The sequence below is a fragment of the Coffea arabica genome, chromosome 10c (assembly GCF_036785885.1).
Source record: "Coffea arabica cultivar ET-39 chromosome 10c, Coffea Arabica ET-39 HiFi, whole genome shotgun sequence".
Classification (NCBI taxonomy): Eukaryota; Viridiplantae; Streptophyta; class Magnoliopsida; order Gentianales; family Rubiaceae; genus Coffea; species Coffea arabica.
Genome location: NC_092329.1, coordinates 28,786,251 through 28,795,583, shown reverse-complemented (window position 1 = coordinate 28,795,583; position 9,333 = coordinate 28,786,251). Strand labels below are relative to the sequence as shown.

The 9,333-nt window shown below is 40.3% G+C and overlaps 1 long non-coding RNA gene across 1 annotated transcript; it reads left to right on the top strand.

Annotated features, from left to right (window-relative positions):
• The first annotated feature begins 4,761 nt into the window (after nt 1–4,761).
• Nucleotides 4,762–6,818, top strand: LOC140015621 (uncharacterized). The gene is made up of 2 exons (XR_011822261.1): nt 4,762–5,130; nt 6,544–6,818. It is a non-coding gene; the product is annotated as an uncharacterized lncRNA (long non-coding RNA).
• Nucleotides 6,819–9,333: the final 2,515 nt, after the last annotated feature.

Here is a 9,333-nt window from a genome sequence, read left to right as displayed (position 1 = left end):
AAAAACTTCACCAAAGCACTTATTAACACCAAATAGAGAGGTTTTATGGAGTGGAATCAAGGTTGGATGGTTGAGTAAGTTGATTGAAGCAAGATTGAACCCAAAATCTTGAAGAGTTCTCTTCCTTTTGTTGCTCAAGAGATTCGGCCACAATGGAGAGGAAAAGAATGAATTTTTGGTGATTTTTGAGATATTTATTCACTTGGTAAGAAAAGTCGAAAAGGTGAATAGTTGGAGACAAAGTCCAACCAATGGGATAGTGACACTTGTCACTTCATTAAATGCAATTCAATCCTTTCTTTTCTCTCTCACATCAATCATTTCACACACTCTACTTATCTCTTAACACCCGATAAATTTTACACAGTATCCGGAATTTAACCTAATTGGTCGAATTTTTCCGAACTTTTCGCACTAGTGGGTCCCACGTCCAATATACGTTCTTATTTTCTCAAAAGCTAACCGATACTTGAAAATCATCTAAAACCCATATTTACTCATGAAAATTATCCTGGAGATTTTCTAATAAAGAAAATGCGGAAAAAAAACGGGCGATAACTAAAACTCCACTTAAACTTTCTAATATTGCAACACTAGAGGTTTGCTAATCATTCAAACTTACTAAACCTTTGTAATTAAAACAAATCCTATATTTACTTACGTCAAGGCACACACTAGAATACCGAATATAAATTATAGCTTGAACCTTATAATAATAATACGTAAACTAGGATTTCCAAACTTAACCGAATTAGGGTTTCCTTCCTAGCCATTAAACCCTATTTTTTTCCATACCGAATATCAACTAACCCTAATATCGACTTACGATCGGACTGGGGCCTCACACTAAGCGAGGGAGAAAACCAGAAAAGAGAGTTGCGGGAAAAAAAACAGTGGAGAAAGGAAAGCAAGAAAAGAGAGAGTAGGAAGAAAGGCAAAAGAAAAAACCAGAGGAAGAAAGGAAAGAGAAAGAAAGGGAAAAAGTGGTTTTGGCGGCTGGAAAAAGAGAGTTGGGGAACAAAAAAGGGAAAAAACTGAGCAAAAAGGGAGGAAGCTTTGAGCAGGGGAGAGCAAAAGGAAAGCCAAGGAATGGAGGAGGAGCCGGAGCTGCCATCGCTCGCTGAAACTAGTCACCATCACCGTCATCAGAACTTCGGAAAACAACGTAAAGCTTCATCTCTTCCTTTCCTATATTTGATGTCTACTAATGAATATGTGGAACCAGGAGAATTTTGTGACTTGTTTGCTTCTCTTCTTGTTTTGATTAAGATTTACTATCTTTATGAGGTTTCTATGTTGATCATGATTTCATTTCTGTCGTTGTATGATGGGTTCGGTTGGGTTGATGCAAGTTTTGGGTTCGCTTGTGGTTTCTTGTTTCATCATTCGGATGCCCCTTGTTGTGACTGATGTTGACGATTTTTATTTGTGAATGTGATGTCCTGTTCTTGCTCTTAGACCCTTTATCATAGTCACGTCTATCAGGGCTCTTGATGGGAGATCTGTGCATGAAAATCTGCTGCAACAAGCTCGAAGTTCTCAACTTGTTGCAGCGATGTTGACAGACTTGATTACTTTTGGTGGCTAAAGTTCTTGCTTGGCTTGAATTTTCTTTTGGGTTTCCTTGCTGTTTGATAGTGATGCCATGTATGCGTTTGCTGCAATTTAAAGCAGCAAGATGCGATGTAGCATCAGGCTAAATGGCAAGTCTGTTGCGGCAATAGAGTTTTTGCGTCTCAGAAACTTCAGCTGCACTAGCTGAAGTTTATGTTCATATTCAGTCGATTTAGTTGTAGAATTTCTGTATAGCCTCTTTCTTTTCTCTTACCTTGAGTTTAGTGTTTGGTAATGGGGTGGCTTTGCAATGTTGAAATAATTTTCCTTAACCAGAAACTCGAAAGAAACCTGAGATTTTGAAGCTTCCTTGTTCTTTCTCTTGCTTTCTGTCCTAGTCTTGTGGCTTATACTTAAAGCTATGTTTTGAATCTTCTTGATGGGGAACTTATGGATAAAGGCTATCAGTTTTCTTTCCATCCGTGAAACTGAAGTAATGTGAGCCACAGGTCCTGGGTTTCATTCTCTTGTTCATTTTATGATTTGGGTTTGGGTCAAAGTCTCAGAAAATGTTCATATCACTTTGTTGCGTTTTTATCTTTCCTCTCTCTCTTGTCCCAAGTTCTTGCATTTGGGTTTGGTTGTCGAATCAGTTAGGATCTGCTTGGGTTGCTCTGCATGAATACGTCTAAGTTAAATAAGAAAGGAACTGCATAAGAATGGTTGCAGAAGAAAAATCTTCTAAGGCTGCATGTTCTTTTTGCTGGAAATTGTATTTTGACCCCCAAATTTCTGCTTAATTCCACTATGGCCCAGAAATTTGAAAAAATTAATCAATTTTGTCCCTTTAACATGTTTTTTTTTTCTTTAGTATGCTTTAATGTGTTTTTTGGACAGATTATTTGTGAATTCTGGGATGAAATTTAAAGGTTTAACAATTTTTTATAAATTTATAGTTTTTTATTTGGATTTTTGTAAAAATAATTTAGATTTGGGTAATATTTTTGTTTTGGGGTTTGATAAGAGGATTTTGATTTATTTTGTGAACTTTAGCATTTAGTTTTGGTAGGTTTCATCTTAAATCCTTAACTTTATTTTAGTTTAATTTCACCCCTTAATATTTGTGATAATAATGATTTGACCCCTCAAACTTCTTTAATTCTTTCAATTGGGTCCTTGTTTGTTTTAATTTATTGAATATGGGTTGTTTACTTTTATTTGAATGCTTTGATTGATTTAATTTTGTGTTTATTTCCATTTCATGTGATTTTTGGTTAATTAAAGTGATGACTTGACCTTTTTCTTTGTTTTGGAGGGTAAATAAGAAAAATTTCATTTCATTAGGTCACTAAAATTCAAGGGAGGTACACTCTACTCCTTTATTTTGATTTTACTTGATCCTATGTGCTCTATATGATTTTATATGTGTAATTGCATACTTTTTGAATGTTTTTTATTTCATCTATTTATTTATTCACTGCATTTATTTTAATTTTGCATATTTATTTTAATTTAATCTTTAATTATTTGAGAGACATTTAAATGTCAAATTGTAATAGTTTGGTTATTATTTCATTTCACTTCATTCTTTCCCCTTTTAGATTGTAGTTAGGGCCCCCAAATGTAATAGTTAGGTCTTTATTCGCTTTATTTGCTTTGTGTGTTTTGCATGCTTGTGTGTTTACGTGTTATTCGCTTTCTTAGGGTCTTGCATCTAGATATCATGCTTATGTGCTATGTGTTTTATGTGATATTATGTGTTTACTCGCTTTTATTATGTTTATATGATTTATTTGATTATAATAAATGTATGACGTCACCACACTAGTCCAATGCTAGTTGTGGCCCTTTTTCTCGTTTTCTCGCTAGTCCAACGTTGGTGGGAACTTATAGACATGGGCTAGTCCAACGCAAACCCTTAGGGACCATCTGCGTGCGCTAGATCATGTTTATGTGGCAATTGTAGACACCAAATTTTTGGTGTAATTTCATTTACTGTTTATTTTTAGTTTTTTTTATTTGTCATGTTAGCTTTATTCGATTTTTAGTTTTTAGTTTATAGTTTTATTTTTATTTTTAAGTTTTTAGCATAGAATTTCTTGAAAAAAAAAAGAAAAAGAAAAAGCATTCAAAAAATATGATTTAGTCGTTTGTAATTTAAATTCAATGCTTTCTTAAAAATGAAAAAGTGAAAAATGATGAAAAATGAAAAATGAAGGAAAATTTGAAAAATGGACATTTTTGTTGTTTTTATTTGTTTAGTTTGTTTTTTTTTGTTTATTACATGGTTTTGTCATTTTGTTATTATTATTATTATTTATATTCTGTATTTATTAAGTTAAAAAAAAAAAAAAGCTACGTGCATGCAAGCTGCATTTTTGCAGCTTGCAAAGGAACTTTGAGGCAGCTCCTTAGCTGCAAATACAGAGGAAGTTGTTAAGGGTTTAGGAGGGGGTTTCTGGTATAAATAGAAAAAGGAAAGCCAGCCGCAAGAGAGAGGATCGGGGATGAGCAGAAAAACAAAAACAAATAGCAAGGGAGAGAGTTTGGGGGGAGATAGAGAGAGGCTAGGAAAAAGAGACCAGAGGAAGGGTTTTTGTGAGAGAAAGCTGGGGAATCATCTGTCAGCTGAGAAAACAAAACAAGGGAGAGGGTGAAATTGGCGGCTAAAGAAAAGCAGAGCAAACTAAAGAGAGGAGACGGCTAAGGGAATGAAGGAAAAAACAGAGAGCTTGGCCGAATGAAAAAAAAAGGAAAATAGCAGAGAGGGGGTCTTCGGCAGGGGCTGAGGGGATCAAAAAGAAAGAAAAAGGGCTACGGCGAACTTGGGGGAAGAAAGCAAAAACTGTCGGGCAAGCAAATGAAAAGGGGAGGAATGGTTTCGGCTAAGAAACAGAGAGTAGATGGCTGGGCTGAAGGAAAAGGCAGTTGGCTGTGAGAACCCAGAAAAAAAAAATTTTATTATTTATTTATTTATTATTTTATTCCTGTGCACCGTTTTCTTGTATTTTCTTTATTATATTACTTTTATTAACATTTTATCAGTAAATATAGTTTTTAAATCATTTTTCTAGTATAAGGTAGTTCGTGAGAAATTTGGAACGTATTTTGGACGTGGGACCCGCTAGTGCATTTAGTGAGAGAAATTCGACCAATTCGGTTAAATTGTTCATAAAGGGATTTCATTACTAGGTGTTAGGAGATGATTAGAGGTTACCTAGATGGATTAACTCTGGAGGGACAAGAGGATAACACTAAACAAAACAAGGTGCCACGTGTCCAAATGTGGTTGGACCAAGCTTACCTAACTTTGCCTAACTTTCTTTGTCATTACATAAAAGTCCAAATTTGACCAAAACCTCTTCATTCTTCACCTCCTCATAGCCGAACCTCTCCAGCCAAGAAGGAAAAACATTCTTCAACCTTTCATCTCCAAATCCTTGCTCAATCTTGAAAATCAACCGATTGTTTCTTGAATTAGTCCGTAGAATCATCTTGCTAGGAGGGTTTGAAGACCTTGGTGGTGTTGTTTTGGAAGAAAACTCTCTAAGCTTCAACCTTTCTTGAAGAACTAAGGTATATTGCTTGGAACTCATCTTTTGTTTCTAATTTTGGCCAAGTGGTGCCTTATAGTAGCTATATACGTGATTGTACGGAAGATTTGGTGGATTGGAGTGAAGTTTCCTAATTTTCTGATTTTTCTTGGAATTTTTCTGGTTTCATATGATGGATATGATTGGGTTTGATTTGGTGGTTCCAAATGGTGTTTTATAGCTCACTTGTGCGTTAATTGTAGTTAATTGCGGAAAATTGCCGCTTATGCGGAAAATTTCAGATTTAGGGTTTCAATTGGGGCTTTGCTATGGTTGATTGTTGAGCTTCTAATTGGCTAGTATTGAGGGGTATTGTGACCCTAATGAAGTATATTGAATGCCTTATGAAGTGTTTGGGTGCTTGTGGTTGTGTTGGATGGTTTTTATTGGTGTCTTGTAGGTTGGAAAAGCTGAAATTTTAGGGGAAATGCTGTCCGAGTGTCTAGGGCATTGGATCCTTGTGAGTTGGGTTGAGATTGACTAGAAATGAATAATTTTAGGGTTGTTTCTACTTTTAACCCTAAATATTATGTATTTTTCATTTCCAAGCTATATTTGGGTTTTACCTTAATAGTTCCTATTAAAAGGTATTCGACTCGTGTTTGAGTCTTAATTGTACTTTCTTGATTATTATAGGGCGTGCCGGTGATCCGAGGCTCACGTCGGGCGAAAACTTGTGAAATTACTTTGTTTGACTTGGTGAGTGTACTACTCACATATTTGTTATTCCGTGGCTTTCTTGTACTTGAATTCTGTGTTTTGGACTAGTTGTGATGATTGTTTGGACTAGGTGAGGCGAGGGTGTACTTTACCACTCTCGTACTCTCTGGCCTACTTGTTTGGTTATGATATAACTTGAATACTCTTGACTGTGTTTGATTTGGTGTCGCTTGGATGCCGATCCTTAATGTAACTCTGGATCTGTACTGTTTACTTTGAGCTCTACCTCATTGGAAGTCAATGGACTCGAGCCAGTAAGGACTTGGTCGGGGACATTTGACAAGCCATGGGAACTGTATTTGAGAATCTTTGGGTATGAGACCCTAGATTCCGGTTTACTCGAGTAATACCAATTCTGTACTGTGTGGTGTTCGGGCCCGGTAAGGGGAAAGTGAGGTGGACGGATAATTGGAGTAAAGAGGGGTCTACGGTCATGATTACCTGGTATACATTGACGGAGAGTCAATGAGATGAGATCAAGTATGGCAAAAGAGGAAAAGGGCTCCTGAGAGCCATCCGTATCCTTTTATTCCTTACACTTGGGTGTTATTGCTTTTACTTACTTGACGAACGTATTTGGACTGAATGCTCTTGAGTTTATGTGATCTTGGTATATGTACGTGATAGTACCTCATTGGGCGAAAGCTCACTCCGTTAAATTTTGTTTTCCTTACAGGGAATTATCTTTTGGACTTTTGACTGTGATGAGTAAGTTGAGTGGAGCTAGTCGAGAGATTTTGTATAGCTCCTCAATAGTTGGAACCTTTGTTGTACTTGGATTTAAATGCTTTCTTTTGGCTTGTAACCATACAAAAGTGGTTTGTAATAGGGTGTATTCCTATCCAATGGATTGTACTTGACTTGTATATACTCTTTTCAGTGATTGTTGGAAATTTCTTGTAATCAATGGGATCTTGGCGGATTGTGACGTGGCAGCCACTATTCGCTTTACGTTTTGCCTTTTGTTTTCCCGTTTCTCATTTATTGGGTTGATTAAGCGCGCCAATATTTTCCCGAACGACTTGAGTTAGTGTTTGACCGTTTTAGTAGTCCTGGCGAGAGCTGGGCAGGCAGTCCGCTAACTCCTTTGGTACGGCTTAGGGGAAGGTGGGGCTGTCACAAGTGGTATCAGAGCCTAGGCTAGAAATAACCTGGGCGAACTTGAAACCTGTTTCTTAGAACTTTTGGGATTGTGATTAGATGCTATTAAGTGTGAATATATTGTCTAAGCTATAAACCTTTGCTATCTTTGTAGGGTATGGCCGGTACTAGTGGAGCAGGTGGAGGCGAGCCACCTCAGAGGCGCCCACGGGTTGTCGACTACCAGGAGAGACCGGGAGGTCCGATCCGGCTATGGCATACCGCTAGCCGGACCCGCCGCTGTAGGCGTTGCCAGTTTTACTCCTACGCGGACCACGTGGTGGTGGCGGTACTTGCCGAGCGACAGAGGCTTAGATGTGACGCCGCCAGGGAGCGTACTGAGACCCTTAGGCTTAGGGGCATCATGCGGATGCAGGCCGATAGGATCGGAGAGCTCCGGGGGGACGTGGCCATGGAGCAGGAGAGGACGGACGCTCTGAGAGAGCAGTTGCAGGCGGTTAACGACCGCCTTATTCGAGTAGTCCGGGAGGTGAGAGACCGATCCGGCGCGATTATCGATGAGTGTGGGGCGCTGATCCAGGAGGTGATTGGCGCCAATGCGCCAGGGGGAGCTCCAGGTGGCGGAGCTCCAGGTCAGGGAGGCGCCCCTAGCCCTAGCTCTAGCTCTGGGGGGGAGTCGGTTGGCTCCGTCGAGGACTAGATTAGGGTTTTGGGCCTAGTTTTGATCCCGTGTGAGGGATACCTAGGAAAAGCTTTTGGTTAGTTGTTTTGTACTTCTGAGACCTAGGTTGTACAGTGTATTTTGGCAGACCCTCTTTTGGCTTCACGGGAGTACTTTGTATATATTTGCTTGACTGCTTATGTATGACTGTTTGACACAGTTATGTGTTCCATGTATAAATGTGCTATGTGTATACGTGCCTTATGTGGTGTTTACTTTTAATTTTGTTCATGCTTATATGACTATATTGATATGCCTTTTGATATTAGTTTGTGCCTCGATTTTAGAGTGACCTAGAGAATGGAAGGCACTCGTAGTGGACGAGGCCGTGGCCGCGGGGTTAGGCAACCCACAACTGACGAGGGTATTAGGGATACCTCAACTGAACCAAACCCTGAACCTAGGGTTGACCCTAATGCCCAGATAGCCGCTGCTATGCAGCAAATGACTGACCTGTTAGCCCACGTAGTGCAACAGCAGGGCCAACCTCCTATCCAGCAACCTGGGAACCCTGGCCATGTAGTGGAAAGTGAAGATCGGGCCCTGGAGAGATTTCAGAAGTTCTCTCCGCCAAAATTTCTAGGCGGGCCAGATCCGGACGTGGCCGAAAAGTGGTTAGAGAAAATGATAGATATTTTTGCCGCCCTACACTACTCAGAGGAGAGACAGGTTACTTTCGCTGTCTTTCAATTGGAAGGAGCCGCGCGTTCTTGGTGGAATGTGATACGCATGAAATGGGACCGGGAACAAACCCCAAGAACATGGGTAAATTTTGTGAGGGACTTCAACGCAAAATACTTTCCCCCTCTAGTCCAAGAAAAAAGGGAGGACGAGTTTATTAGGCTCCGCCAAGGGACTCAATCAGTGGCTGAGTACGAGAGCCAGTTTACTCGTTTATCCAAGTTTGCCCCTGAACTCATTCTGACGGAGCAAAGGAGAGTTCGGCGTTTTACTCAGGGGCTCAATGTGGAAATTCAAAAGGATCTGGCGGTAGCCCAGATCCACACTTTTAGTGACGCCGTGGAGAAAGCTTTGCGAGTTGAAAATGCAAGGCTTCAAGTAAGGAACTTTCAGGTGAAAAAACGGGGGTTCTCTGCGAGTAGCTCGACCCAAGGGGATAAAGGGACCCCTCCCAAGTTTGGAAGAGGAGCCGGTGGAGGAAGGCAACCGGGAATGACGCGAGGGACTCCGCCAAGGGGTGGTCACAATGGACGGGGCCCGCAGAAGAGCACCTCACAAGGAAGTTCGGCCTCAGTTGCACGTGGACCTTGTGGATTTTGTGGAAAACCAAACCACACTGAGGACAACTGTTGGAGGAAGGAGAGAAGATGCTTGCGCTGCGGGAGTGCAGAGCATCAAATAGCTAACTGCCCAGTGTTACCTCGGGAGACGAGAGCAACCACTCAGTCGTCGAAGGCCAACTCGGGACAGTCCAAGGTAGAAGGGACAAAGCCAAAGGTGCCAGCTCGGGTTTACTCCCTTGAGCAACAACAAGTCCCTGATTCCTCTGGGGTTGTAGAAGGTACGATCCCTGTTTTCCATCGTCTAGCTAGGATTTTGATAGACCCTGGTGCTACCCATTCCTTTGTTAACCCCGATTTTATGTGCGGTATTGATATAAAACCCGTTAGCTTGCCTTATGAC